This window comes from Magnolia sinica, unplaced genomic scaffold, assembly GCF_029962835.1.
Source record: "Magnolia sinica isolate HGM2019 unplaced genomic scaffold, MsV1 ctg100, whole genome shotgun sequence".
NCBI classification, from domain to species: Eukaryota; Viridiplantae; Streptophyta; class Magnoliopsida; order Magnoliales; family Magnoliaceae; genus Magnolia; species Magnolia sinica.
Window position 1 is genome coordinate 58,536 of NW_026682755.1, and position 15,118 is coordinate 73,653.

The following is a 15,118-nucleotide window of genomic DNA, read 5'->3' on the forward strand; positions in this document are numbered from 1 at the left end:
ATGGTGGAAAATTAATTTTTTTTGTAGTCTAATAATTGGTTTTTAATAGAATTTCAGTGGTTTAATTGAACATATTTGTATCTAAGATTTTTTTTAACAATTGATTGAATGCAAAAAGAAAATTTATTTTATTTTTATATCAAATGAATGGAATTTTTATTTTTATTTTTTTAATTTAAAACTAATATTTAAATGATTTGTAATATCACATGAAAAAGAATATTGAGAAGTTTAAAAATTTTAACAATGTTTGAGGAAAAAATTAGATTTTGAAAAAATAAAAATCGTGATTTAATAAAAATCTATTTTGTGGGAACAAAAAAGAATATTTAATAAAGTTGATAAATTTGAGAAAAAAAAAGGCATTTGATTTTGAGAAAAAAATAATATCCTAAAAAAGGAAATTAAAAATATTTTTAAAAATGTGAAAATTTGCACAAATTTGAAAAATGAAAATATTTAAAAAAGAAAATGAGAGTTTGAAATTTGAAAAATGAAATAAAATTGTGAAGTTCAATAAAAATTGACAAGTTCGAATAAAATGCCTTTAAAAAAATGAAGAAGTGAAAAAGAATTGAAAATTTTAAAATAAAACGATATTAAAAAATCGATAGTTTATCAAAAAACAAACATTTTGAAACGAAAAATAAATAAGTTGAAAAATTTTGTGATTTTGAAAAATAATTGAAAATGTTCAAATTTTGAAATTAAAAGAAAAAGTTATTTACAAAAACACTAAAATTTTGAAAATATATATATAATTTAAAAAAAATTGAAAAGTTGAAAACAACATGTTGCTTTTGAAGAAAAATAAATCAGCATTTTGGAATTTTTTGGGAAAAAAAATTAAAAATTGTGAAAATTTAAGATATTTTGAAAATAAAATTTTAGAATTTGTATTTTAATTTATTTTTTGAAATATTTTATAATAAAAATGATATTTTGTTAAAAGTTTTCAAAGAAAAATTAAGAGTAAAAAATATATATTTTGAAAAAAAAATGTTATTTTTAAATGGAAATTGAAATTTATCTGTGAAATTTTATTTTTTTTAATAAATTGTTAGGCACATCCACTAATTGAACCTTTAACCCTTTTTGGACAATCGAATTAGTCCTAGATTGAAGAGTAAATAACTTCATATGTTTAAATCAAATTTCACTCAAATTGTTGATTAATCTTGTATTCCCAATACCTTTCTCACATGTAGCTAGCCTGATTGGGGCGAGTAACTAGTCAAATTGAGGATATTGATCAGTAAAATAGAGTGAATGGACTATAAATATAAAATGGGCTAAATATTATTGTTAAAATTGTGGCCCAACTTATTGACCTCGCAAGAACCAATGAATTGATGTTAATAAGTTTTGTGGGCCCCATCATGATGTGTGTCGAACATCAACACCGTGCATTTAATGTGTCCCCTTTAGGTTATGAGTTATCTCAAAAATCATCTGTAAACGAAACTCAGGTGGGCCATACCATCTAAAACCATGTCAATACATCTTAAAAAATATAAAAGCACTTGGTGGGGCCCCACATGAGTTTTGGATGCGGCTAAAACTTGGTCTGACCCCTCATCCAAGTGGGACACACATAATGAGTGGGTTGGATATATGAATCACATTAAGGCAAGCCCAATATATGATTATGAATGTTTTAAGAAAACCCCTCTACATTTAGGTGAGTTACTCATTACCCTTACCAAAATAAATTATGTGGGGTCCACCGTTACTTATTTATTTTATCCACTCCGTTTATCCATGTTAACAGATAATTTGAGGTCTAAAGAACAAAAATGAAGCATATCCAAAGCTCAAGTGAACCACACCACAGGAAATAGTGTGATTGAACCTCTACCATTGAAAAATTCTTAGAGGCCATAGAAGTTTTAGATCAAGCTGATGTTTGTGTTTTCTCTTCATTCATATATATTTGATATTATGAATAGGTTGGATGGCAAATAAACGTTACTGTGGGACCAAGGAAGGTATCAATGGTGGAAATCATTATTCCACATTGTTTCATGTGGCATGGTCCACTTGAGTTTTGGATTTACGGAAAATTTGGGATCAACCCACATTGTTCATCCATTTTTCGAGATCATTTCAAAGAATTATTCAAAAAATGAATCATATCCAAAGATTAAATGGACCGCACCACAAATACCAGCATGGATGGGAACGGATTGGCTACTCCCCTGCCACCCACCCGTTGGCTAGTATTCGGTGCTATGTGGGCCCCACCATGATGTATGTATTTCATACATTATGTTCATCCATTTTTACCGATCATTTTAGGGCTTGATCGAAAAAATGATAGGAATATAAACCTAAGGTGGACCACATCATAGGAAAACAATATTGATTGGATATCCACAATTAAAATCCTCTTAAGGCCCACAATACTATTTATTTGACATCCAATCTATTGATTAGATCATACAAGCCCTGATGAAGGGAAAAAACAAAGATCAGCTTGATCTAAAACTTTTATGGCCCCCAAAAGAGTTTCAATGGTAGACGTTCAATCCCCCACTGCTTTTTTCAGTGTGGTCCACTTGATGGTTAAATCTGTCTTATTTTTTGTCTCAAGCCTTACGACAAGCTCGCCAGTTGGATAGACGGTTTGGATATAATACATACCTCACGATGGGACCTACGGAACTTGCTGACGTAAGCCAACTATTCATCTCCTTCATTTGGCTGGAAACAGATTGGCTACTCCCCCTGTCACCAGCCCCGTGGCTGGTGGTTGGTGCTCTGTGGGCCCCTCTATGATGTACATGTTTCATCTATTCCGTTCATCCATCTTTTCAGATTATTTTACAGTTTTATACCAAAAATTAGCGGGACATAAATCTCAGGTGGACCACACCACATGAAAACAATGGCGATTGGATATCCACCATAAAAATCCATCTTAAGGCCCATTGTACTGTTTATTTGACATCCAATCTGTTGATTAGGTCATACAGGACCAGATGAAGGGAAAAACCAAAGATTAGCTTGATCCAAAACTTTTATGGCCCCCAAAAGGTTTTTAATGGTCCATGCTCATTCAACACTGTTTCCTGTAATGTGGTACATTTGAGATTGGGATATACCTCATTTTTGGTCTGATACCATAAAATTATCTGAAAAAAATAGATGGACGGTGTGGATGAAACACGAACGTCATGTTGGGGCCCATAGAGCACTGACCACCAGCCATTGGTTGGTCACCACTTTGAATAACGTATGCGGATAAAGCCCATAGCGTGAAGTTCCTGCGCAAGATGCTGGGTGGGGCCCAACACCATGTGTTTGGAAAATCTACTCCGTTAATCCGTTTTTAGAGATCATTTTAGGACAAAAGACCAAAAATGAGTTGGATCCAAAAATCAAGTGGGTCACATAAGAGGAAACAGTGGGGAAACAAATACCTACGGTTGAAAACTTCCTGGGCTCCACCTTGACGTTTATATGCCATCCAAACAGTTGATAAGGTCATTAACACTGGGATGAAGTGAAAATACAAAAGAAATAAAAAAAAAAGAGCCTGAAACAAAGCTTTTTATGGCCGTAAGAATGTTTCAACGGTTCTCACTAAATCCCCACTGTTTCATCTCGTGTGGCCCACTTGAGTTTTGGATCCACTTAGTTATTGGTATATTTTTCTAAAATGATCTCTATAAATAGATTCACGGAGTAGATTTCCCACAAACATGGTGGTGGGCCCCACCCAGCATCCTTGCGCAGGAACTTATCTGCGAAGGCTTTAACATGAAATCCATGAGTCCGGATCCTCTGTTACCGGGTAAACAGGGATTTCCTGTTATCCTGATCCTCATTGGTCCACGTCACCACTCACTTAAAAAATAAAAATAATAAAAGAAAGCTCCGGACGCCAAACCGTTATTAAAAAAACAAAGGAAAAAAAATAACCAGAAAATGAAAACGGAAAGGGAAGGAAAAGAAAAAGAAAAGAAGTTTTGGACTCCACACTTACATGCAGGATCTGAGAAATCTTCAGCAATTCCACCCAACTACATCTATCTTTCAAAACCCTCGGAAAAGAGCTATCAGAAATCTCCATTCTTGGTTAATTCGAGCTCGACTTCAGCAGCCGATCGCTGTCAGTCTTCATCAGAACCGTACGTAATTCATCCATCCATCTTCTTCGTTCATGAATTCTGTTTTCTGCTTCCTTTTCCGTCGATCTTAGGGTTAGTGTTTGGTTTTTGAACTTGAGCTCTTGAAATTATCCTGTTTTGGACGAGAATTAGAGAAAAAATTACCGTTGTTCAAGAATAGGCGTGTATTTTAGCGGATTGGGAAAGGGAAACCCAACAAATTAGCCCGATTTATGATAATGTTAACCATAAGATAAGAGGATTCAGTTCAGTGAGTGGTCTGAGTGTGAATTTTTTTAGCTGATTGAGAAAGGAAAAATCTACAATAAACATGGGTTTATGAATGCCTAGAGAGAGAGAGAGAGAGAGAGAGAGAGAGAGGAGAGAGAGGTCCGGGCCTGGACAGCGAACTCGCATGAGACACAGCCCAGACGGACCACACCACAATCAGCAGTGGAATTGAATGCCTGCTCTTAAAATTTTGTGGCTTTCAGAAGTTTTGGATCATGCCGATACTTGTATTTTCCATTCATTATGGTGGTTATGACCTTATGAATGGGTTAGATGGCATATAAACATAAGGCTGGCCCCCACTAAGGTTTCAATGGTGGGCATTCCCATTTCATCCCACTGTTTTCTATGGTGTGGCTCACCCCCAATTTTGGATATGCCTAGATTTTTTTGACCCATGTCCTAACCCAAGCCTGTAAAACTGATGAATGAATGGATATCACATCTACATCATGATGTGCCCCACAGAGCTTGCCTATGTTCCTCTTGTTTAGGCGGTTAGGTAGCACCTATTCAGGGAGAGATGAATTTTAGCTAAAGAGAGATTTGAGAAGAGATTTACGAGATAGATCGCACTAGAGAGAAGTTTTAGGGAAGGGATTTGCCCGTGGCTCCCCTATTGGAAGCTCCTATAGGTGTACGCTATGTGGGGCCCATTGCAATTTCCTTGTAACATCCACTCCATCCATCAATTTCAAAGACTTGTATTAGGACATAAGTTAAAAAATGAGGTGGTTCTAAAACCACAGGAAACAGTGGGATTGAACGCCCACAGTCAGAAATTGTGGGGGCCACAAAAGTTTTAGATCTGGCTAATATTTGTATCTTCAATTCACCCCAGTGGGAATAACCTTATGAGCGGTTTGAATGTCATAGGCATTTAGGTGTCCTTGTCCAGATTCTTAACATGAAAAGGGGTTAAAATGCCCAACGATAGGCATTTAGGTGTCCTTAATAGGATATTTAACTGGAAAAAGTAGGTATGCTGGTGATAGATTGATCATTGCCAATATAACTCTTTTATCATTTCCAGTACATCTAAAGAAAACTAACAAGAATCTATCAGGTCCTTAAGGCATGATCACCATTTGAATCAAATAAAGCAGCCTCCACTCTTTAATTGAGAAGGAAGTTTCTAGCTCCTACGCATGAGAGGTACTAGTACTGAATTTGACCCCTCCAAACAAAGGCCTGATGGGTATTCTTCTTCAGAGAATTAAAAGTGAAGAATCTAATGAAGCACTCGCATATTTTCTCCTTCCCGGATAGAAATTTGATTTGTTTTTCTCCTAGCACTAGCCATCTTGTGAAAGTAGGATTTGTCACTATCTCCTTAATCCATTTGTCCTGGGATTTCTGCCTCCAAAAAGCTTCCCACCTCCTGAAAACATCATCTAAAGCTTCTTGCACCTTGCAGCTTCTTAGAGGCAAAATCCACATGCAATGATCTGGACTCTTCTTTGCTTCGATCCAAATCAATGAATCTTTATGGAGGTTTGCCTTGGCGGATCTCAAGTCCCCAAAATACTTTTAAATTCCATACTTTCAACTTTTCCCTTTGCATGTGAAGTTTGGCAGCTGAGCCACCCCACCCAATAGATTAGGATCTATGCAGAGGAAATTAATGCATTCGATACTATAAGTGGAATAGCCAACATTGTTTGATTCCAAATTAAGAGCAATGCCTATTGTACCCCCTTCAAATTCTACTAATTCCCTTGCCTTTGCTTCATCAAGACTATGAACACAAGCAATGCCATCAAATATACTTCGCATCGCACTTAAACAAATCAGACATGTTGAGATATCTAAGTCATCTGGTAGTTCAATCTCATGGGCGTAGTTGTCCAACTTTCTCTTTACTCGACATGGCCTGATCTTATTAAAGTTGTTATGACTTCCCCCTTGAAACTTTTTCTTTACGTAGATAAACTATAACAGTCTCCTTGTATCTTCTCTCAACAATGTTCATTTGTGGCTTCTTGGTACTTGGTATTGATCTCTTCGATCTTCCGTTACATAGATAAACTATAACAGTCCCTCTCGTGCCCATCTATTTTATACATTCATTCATGGAATTGATATCTCCACCCACCTTAATTGATTTGATTGCGCCCACTTGTCACTTTGTGATCTGAAATATTACATTTCCATTCTCAAAAAATAGAAAATGGGCATACAAGAATATTAAGCAAGGTAAATTGAAATATTTCGAACCTGATGCATTATAAGTTACCTTCCAACCACTGATAAGTTCCAACTAGCATTGGGTCTCAAAACCCAACCTATCCCCATATGAAAGGAAAATTGCATATCTTTAGCAAGAATTGTTTAAAGAGTTGTTACATGTCAATTTCTGTTTCTATTGGATTTGGATGCTACCCTGTTTCTTTTAATTTTTGTTTTTTTTTATGCTATAATATGGGCTTCAATATGTTATGTTACATGAGTGCTTCAACTAGACCCTGGTACCTGCATCAAGGTACAGGTATGAGTGGTATGGTTCTTTTGGGTCCTTCCAAAGGTCCATATTCTCTTGTTGCTAGTTAAAATACATCACAGAGCTTTCTTATATTTTCAGCAAGATCCCATTGTCGGGGGGACAAGTAGTCTTCCTTAGAATCCTGAGACACACATGAAAAGGGATACCTTTCCGAGATCAAAGCATTATCCCAATTAATTGGGCAGGCTATATGAATCTTGTTCCATCATTCCACTATCAAGGGACATGCATGCATAATATTTTTATTTTACCGGCGCCTTTACAATTTTTAACGGCGCCTCTATAGTTTTTACTGGCATTCATCAAAAACGCCGATAAAGGATAATAAGCGTTGGTAAAAGTATCTATTTTAGCGGCGGTCATAAAAAACGCCAGTAAAGATGTGAGACCGCCGGTAAAAGATACAACGACGTCCCCCTTTAGTGGCTCGAGTACAACCATCGATAATTCCTTTACCGGTGGTTTTTTAGACTTTTAGGGGCGTTTTTGGCCGCCGGTAACTTTCTTCCTTTTGCTAGTTGTTCTATTTGGTACTGAATTCTTTTAGCTACAGTACTACCAATTTTTTATTTTTGGTTTTCGGTGCTTCTTTTCACTGGATGATATTCCTGGCAAGCACTCTGTAGACTATGTCTGAGTATTCTAGCTGATGATCATCACAGATTTATCATTCTCCAAATACATGTAATAACCAGTGTTTTAAATAGCACACCCATAGCGTATACATAGTACACTGTAGCTATACCGCCTTCACATGCATACAGATGCATTTCACATCCAAGTCAGGATCTGGCTAATTGGTATTCACTTTATACTTTCTTTGCAAAGGTACATCGATACAGGAGATTTTTTTCTGAGTAGCTTGAGGAAAGGAGACTTATATCTAGAGGCAACTGCAAATTTCTAGTGCTTATCATCCAATGTTCATCATCAGCTTTCTCACTTTCAATTTCCCGTCTCCATTGATAAATTTGTGAACTCTTGTTCCTCCTCTTAGATGGGCAGAAGTGTTAAACTTCTTTTTTATAATATATTCGTAGGCAATAAACTTTTGGAATTGATAGTTTCTGATACCTGGGGATGTACTTGGTTTTGCTATTAGATACATTTCATTGATATTAGTAGATTTACATGGTATTTTTGCATGGTATGCACTTGTGTTTTTTCAAAGACTAAAATTGAATATTGAGAATATCTTCGAGTGTGTATAATCAAAAGTATTCAAGCCACTGGTGGTGGTGAATACAAGAAATTCAAACCCTTTCTTGAAATATGTGGTAATACTCATGGTTTCTCTTGTACAGTCTCCATGAATGTCTATGGTGTCTGATGACCACATCCCACCAATTATGCCATTCAATGTTGTAATTTTTCTCATTAACCATCTACTTTTTCCAAACACACAGAAACTCTTTTTATTTCTCTTTTTTAATTATCAATTTCTTGGGGTTTTGGATATGAATGTTTTAATTAGGCTAGCTATGTATTGACTGATCATCCTTGCATGTGATACTAATGTACATCTAGACCATCCAAATTGTGGATGAAGCATATCTCTAAAATCACAATAATCACCAATTAATGGCCATCAAATGGATGGCTGTAAGTAGGGAGTGGTCCAAATTTGAAGGGAAAAGTCAAATGGTTAATATTATCTTACAAATGCAAAATTTCCATTTATGCTTCATTCCAGTAATGGTAGTTTATTTTTTAATTTCATATGCATTCAAAATCCCGATGCGAGTCCTAGATAAATCAAAATCAAGTCCACCAAGGACTTTAACAGATGAAGGAAGCTTATCCTAATGACACAGAAGCTAATCATACTGGAATCAAGTCCAGCAAGGACTTTAACAGATGAAGGAAGCTTATCCTAATGACACGGAAGCTAATCATACTGGAAATTGTTTGTCTTTAACCAACGCTAACAATTCTTACCTCAGTAAGGTCATTTGTGTGACTCTAGGATTTATATGCTCCCCATGATTGATGAATATCCCCAAGGTGAGTTCACTTCTTTCTTAGGTTTTCTATTTTTTATTTGGCATATTTTGGTGATTTTACCATGTACTTTTGCATTTCTTATATTATATTATTTTGTTTTTATCTTTGTGCATTTGAGTTTTCTGGGTCGTTCTTTCTATAAGTCATTAACTAGTAACAGTGCCCGCTAAAGTTTCTTTTGGTGAATTTGGTTAATCATGAATTTTTATATTTTAATAAAGGGAATCTGAAGGGGGTTCTTGCTCGGGAGACTGGTTTGGAGCCAAAGGAACAAAAGCTTTTGTTCAGGGGCAAAGAGAAAGATGATGATGAGTTTTTGCACATGGTAAGTGTGAAGGACATGTCAAAGGTGGTCCTCATGGAGGATGCAGCCAGCAAGGAGAGGAAGCTTGAGGAGATGAAGAGAGATCAAGTGATCTCTGGAGCTCTTAATTCAGTTGCCCTAGTCAAAGCAGAGGTTGATAAGCTCTCACAAAAGGTGACTTCTAAAATTCTACCAACAACATGCCAATTGCATTGTAGTTGAGATCATAGTTTAAAAACCTGAAAACTTAGCTTGACTCAAAGACTCTACCTGACTTGACTTGGTGGCTAGTAACAATAAATTAAAAATAGTAGGAATAGGAAGGAACATTTAAATTAGTTATGTTTGTTATTAGTCTTATAGAATGAGAAACCAAGCCACTAAAGATCACATAGCTCACTGGTTGAATGTGTTGCACGCCTACACCTATGTTATTCTACTTTTTATTAAAAAGGCCTGAGTCACAGCAATCACGTTGAGTTGACAGAGTCTCCCCGAGTCAGGGTCAAGTCACTCTAAGATTGGAGTTTACCACTGACTAGGCTCAAAATCTTGCCGAGTTTTGTCGAGTCGAGTCAGCGAGTTTTAGAACTATGGTTGAGATTCATGTGCTTTTCCTTTTTTTAGAAATGATGTGGCTTAGATTTTGCAGGCGTCTTCTTTGGAGGCAATCATGCATGGTGGGACCAAGGTTGCTGAAAAGGAGTTTTGTGGTGTTGACTGAATTATTCATAGTGCAATTGTTGAATTTGGATAGCATTGACACTAAAGGAGAAGCAAAAGTACAGAGATGGAGTGAGGTAGTTAATTTTCTTCAAGTTGTGGTTGCCTTTCCCTTTCTTGCATATCGTGTACCTTTTCAAGCGTCTAGTTGTCATCAGTGGGTTATAGAGCTTTGTGACTTTGCATCTACTGATATAGGTATTTAGTCAGAGCTCAGCAAGGGGCTTATCATTCCCTAATCAGTTTAAAGGGTTTGATCTATGCTTATACTTGAATTACTGTGGTTGAATATAATGCAGATACTTCATTCATGTGAACTGGAGTCTAGAGGAATTATCTGCTCCTCAACCAAATATGTGATGGCTTGATTTAGTTTTGTTTTTCACATGGGCATTTTTCATGAAATTTTTGTGAGGATTTATTCATGTTAACTAAGTGCAAGAGGTTAATATTCAGATATGATGATCTTTTGGGAATCTAAAATCATTAGCTGCTATCAGATTTATTCAAAGTCGTTGATTGAAGAGCAAAGCTAGTTATGAGTGAGTTGTCAGATGAGCAGTCCATACGGCCACCAGGTATGCATCTCAATGCATTTAATGGTTTTCTATTTAACAATGTGTTTTGTTTGTACCTGGAGGGGGAACACCATTGTTTTGAGCATTTATACATGCTTTTCATGGATTTTAATTTTAAGTTTATTATTTATTTTATTTTATTTTATTTTTTTGTGGTTGTCTGCTATAACTTTTCTCTGTTTTCTTCTGGCAACAAATAAGCTTCCAATGGTAAAGAAACTCAAGCCAAGAGGGAGAAATCAAAGGAGAAGGTATTTAAATGCCTATCTTTCATTTTATTTATTTGCTTATGGGCAGAATACTTCAAATGTGTTTGTTGCCCAACAACAACAATTATGATATTTATATAAAAAATTCTCAAACTTGATTGTTTTTATAGGGTCAGTTGACACTCTCCACTGCTGAACCTCCTAATCCTACAACAAGTGATCCTGAACATAAACAGAGAGCAGACTAGCATACAAGCATCTGCATCAAGTGTGACATCTGATAAAGATGAAGATGCCCCATCTGAAAATTCTGCTGCTGCTGTGTCCAATAATTTTACAGACCAAAAAAGTACAGATGTTTTTGGCAAGTTGTGGAAATTGAAGCCATTGCAAAGAGAAGGAACTGCCATTATCAGTCATCAGATTTGACGCCACTCGTGCAGGATTTTAATCAATTGTGCCTAAATTTAAGCCTACAAGCACTTCAGCCTTTTGACACCACTCGTGCTAGGAGTAGACCATATAAAGGATTTGTTATTTATTTATTTATATTCAAGACCATTTTCAATTTATTGTAATAAATATTATATGTTTTCTATTATGTAGTAATATAAATTTTGTTTAATATTAGTTTTAATTGTATTGCATCATTTTTATGTTTCAAATATTAAAAAAATACAGGTTTCAATTGAAATATATATAATAATAATAAATTACTAGCCTACGCTGGCCCCTTTCAAAACCTATACAAAGAATTTTACCGGCGCTTGCATTGACTTTTGTCGGCGCTTTTTCGTGACTAAAAGTCTCTGGAAATCATTCTTTTGCTGGTGCTTGGATAGACTTTTGCTAGCGCCTTTTTCACTTTTGCCAGCGCTTTTGTTAGAAATACAAGCAGCCAGCAAAAGCGTCAGGCCATGATTAGGCCAGAATTACAGGAATTGCTAGGCTTGACTTCTGCAATTTAATGAATATAAAAAAGGCTATATGCATGGTCAAAATTGTCTTCCATCAATATTAGTTTTTATAAAGGACAAAGCTTAACAATTGTAAAAATGTTGATTCGAGTGTGGCAACAAAATTGACAATGGAATTTATATAATATTATCATTTAAATTTTAAATATGTAAAAAAAAAAATGCAGGTTACAATCAAATATTATAAACATTGTCTTGTACATATATAGACCTTTTACCGACACTTCCACATGCCTTTACTGGCACTTATAAAAGTGGAGTCCGGATCCTCTGTTATTTGGTAAACAGGGATTCCCTAATTGCCCAGTCCTGATTGGTCCATGTCACCACTAACTTAAAAAAAAACTAAAAGAAAACTACGGACTCCAAACCATTATAAAATAAAAAAAATAATAAAATAAAAAAAAACTGGAAAAAGAAAACGGGAAGGGAGGGAAAAGAAAAAGAAGAGGGTGAGAGCCTCTCTCTCTCTCTCTCTTCTGTCGGGTCGTTTTCCTTTCTGTCTAAAAGGCGAGAGTTATAGAAATTGCAGAAGATTTACAAGGTTGGTATTTGAATTTTTATATATTTTAGTTGGGTTTTCCTTTAAATTTGGACTCCACATTCTTTAAAAAGATTCATTGCTTTAGAGAAAAGCGACGACTGCTTCCATTGGTAAGCTGTTGGATTCTTCTTTGTCATTTCACTGCCCTACCATAAAGATCACATTGCACAAAAATCAGGCCCTGAGTCAAATCGTAGATTGTTCATTGATTCCATCAATGTGGCCCATCTTATTAGAGGGCCAGCCAGATTTTTGTGTAAGCCGATTTTCATGTTGCGGCCTACCGTTTTTAACATTACGGGTCCTTACGGCTCTAGCTCATCAGTTACTCTGTATGATGGTCCTACAGCCAAGGATTTACATACTATTGCCAAGGCTTTTTTGTGTAAATAAGGCCCGCTGAATGAAATCCCTATCGTTGGAATGATGGGCCTCGCCATGGATGGTGGACAAGTTAAGTTATGCAAGTTGAGTCATGCAAGTGATTGAAATTACATCACACTATTGTTTCAACCATGTCATGCACTCAAGTGCAACCTAATCACATAGTCCATCAATCATATCATATCCTCAAGTGTAACCACAACATATTATCATACAACTATATCATATCCTCAGGTGCAAACTCATCACGCTGTCCATCAATCGTATCACATTCTTAAGTGGATATATACCACATCCTTAAGTACAACTTCATCACGTTATCCATCAATTATCTCACATTCTCAAGTGGACACATCACACTCACACAATCACATATCATATCCTTAAGTGTAACCTCATCGCATAGTCCTTCAATTTCTTTCATTCTTAAGTGTAACATCATTACATTGTCGCACTATAATATCATATCCTCAAGCATAGCCTCATCACATAGCCCATCAATTATATCATATTTTCCAAGTGTAACATGATCACACTGTTATACAACTTCGGATTATCCAACGTCATGACATAGTCCATCAACCATATCACATTCCTAAGTGGAGATCATTTATCACACTATAATACAATCATATCATATTCTCAGGCGCAAATAGTCCATCAACTGTATCACATTCTTCAATCTGGAACCACTTCACGTTGTCACATATACAACCTAATCACATAATATATCAACTATATCATATTCTCAAATGTAACCACATCATACTATCACACAATCATATCATATCTTCCAGTGTAACCTCATCACATAGTACGATAACCATATCACATTCTCAAGTGAAATATCACACTGTCACACAACCATATCATATCCTTACGCACAACCTTATTGTATAGTTTATCAACCATATCATATCTTCAAGTAGAACCACTTCACACTATCACACAATTATATCATATCCTTAAGGGTAACCTCATCACTTATTCCATCAACTGTATCACATTCTCAAGTGTAACCCCATCATACCGGGACAATATTATATCAATACCTTAAGTATAATCTCATCACATAGTCCATCAAGTGTATCACTTCCACATATGCATGTACCTATCTAATATAGATTGTACTCTCTTACATGGTGTCTACCACCTCTTTCATTTATATTAGGATGCCTTTTAATAATCCAAGTCATCAATCTCAACCAGTTATTAGTTCCAGTACACATTTCATGGGCTGCCATGCAAACATCATACATCCTGCTCCTACAAACACAAGACCAGGCCTTTCGGAAGTGAATTTCTTTTTCTTGCTATGGAGCATTCCCTTAGAATTATAATAGTAGTGCATGGGTAAGGGAGAGAGTTAAAAATAGATAAATTTAAATAGCCAAGAATATTGATAAATATGATAATAATTACTCACCCTAGAATACCATCTACAAGTTAACTTGGAAAAATAAAAGTTTCTATGTGCATTTCAAATCCATTTAGCATATTCAAAATTTCAATTCCAGCCCAATTCAAAAATCATTCACCAATTATCAAGGCATTCGGTAAAAGGAGTCACTACAAGAAAACTGGCCTTTATCGACGGTTAAAACCGCCAGTAAAGGCCTACAAAACTGCGGGTAAAGCCTTTCCCGGCGATCAGGCAAGCGCCGGAAAAAGTGTTGTCGGTAAAGGCTTTACTGACGGTCAGAGACTTTTATCGACGATTGTGTTGGACACCCCTATAGGTAAGATTTACCATCACTTTTATAAGCGCTAGTAAAGGCGCTTATGGAACAGCCGGTAAAGGTATGTGGAAGTGCTGGTAAAAGATCTGTATATGTGCAGGCCAATATTTATAATATTTGATTGTAACTTGCATTTTTTTTACATATTTAAAATTTAAAAGATAATATTATATAAATTACATATTTTCATAAGTGTGTAATGTGATGAGGTTACACTTGAGAATGTGAAACAGTTGATAGACTATGTGATGAGATTGCATTTGAGAATATTGTATGATTGTGATAGTGTGATGAGGTTACACTTGAGAATATGATACAGCTAATAGACTATAAGATGAAGTTACACGTGAGGATATGATTGGTTGTATGATAGTGTGAATTAGTTGTGGTTGAGAATGTAATATGGTTGATGGACTACGTGATGAGGTTGCACTTGAGGATGTGATATGGTAGTGTGATAGTGCGATGAGGTTATACTTGAGAATATGATACGGTTGATGAACTATGTAATTAGGTTGCACTTGAAGATATGATATGGTTGTGTGAGAGTGATGTGGCTCCACTTGAGAATGTGGTACGGTTGATGAACTATATGAAGAGGTTACACTTGAGGATATGATATAGTTGAGTGATAGTGTGATATGGTTACACTTGAGAATATGATATGGTTGATGGATTATGTGATGAGGTTGCACTTAAGAATATGATATGGTTATGTGGCAGTGTGTAGTGGTTCCAAATTGAATAATG

General features: G+C 35.7%; 2 long non-coding RNA genes and 1 pseudogene across 2 annotated transcripts; all 3 read left to right on the top strand.

Moving 5' to 3' along the window:
• The first annotated feature begins 3,968 nt into the window (after positions 1–3,968).
• Positions 3,969–8,207, top strand: LOC131235986 (uncharacterized). Its single transcript, XR_009166474.1, has 2 exons — positions 3,969–4,133; positions 7,735–8,207. It is a non-coding gene; the product is annotated as an uncharacterized LOC131235986 (long non-coding RNA).
• An 860-nt stretch (positions 8,208–9,067) lies between these two features.
• Positions 9,068–10,165, top strand: LOC131235978 (BAG family molecular chaperone regulator 4-like; annotated as a pseudogene).
• A 366-nt stretch (positions 10,166–10,531) lies between these two features.
• On the top strand, positions 10,532–11,146 carry LOC131235984 (uncharacterized). Its single transcript, XR_009166473.1, has 2 exons — positions 10,532–10,766; positions 10,895–11,146. It is a non-coding gene; the product is annotated as an uncharacterized LOC131235984 (long non-coding RNA).
• Positions 11,147–15,118: the final 3,972 nt, after the last annotated feature.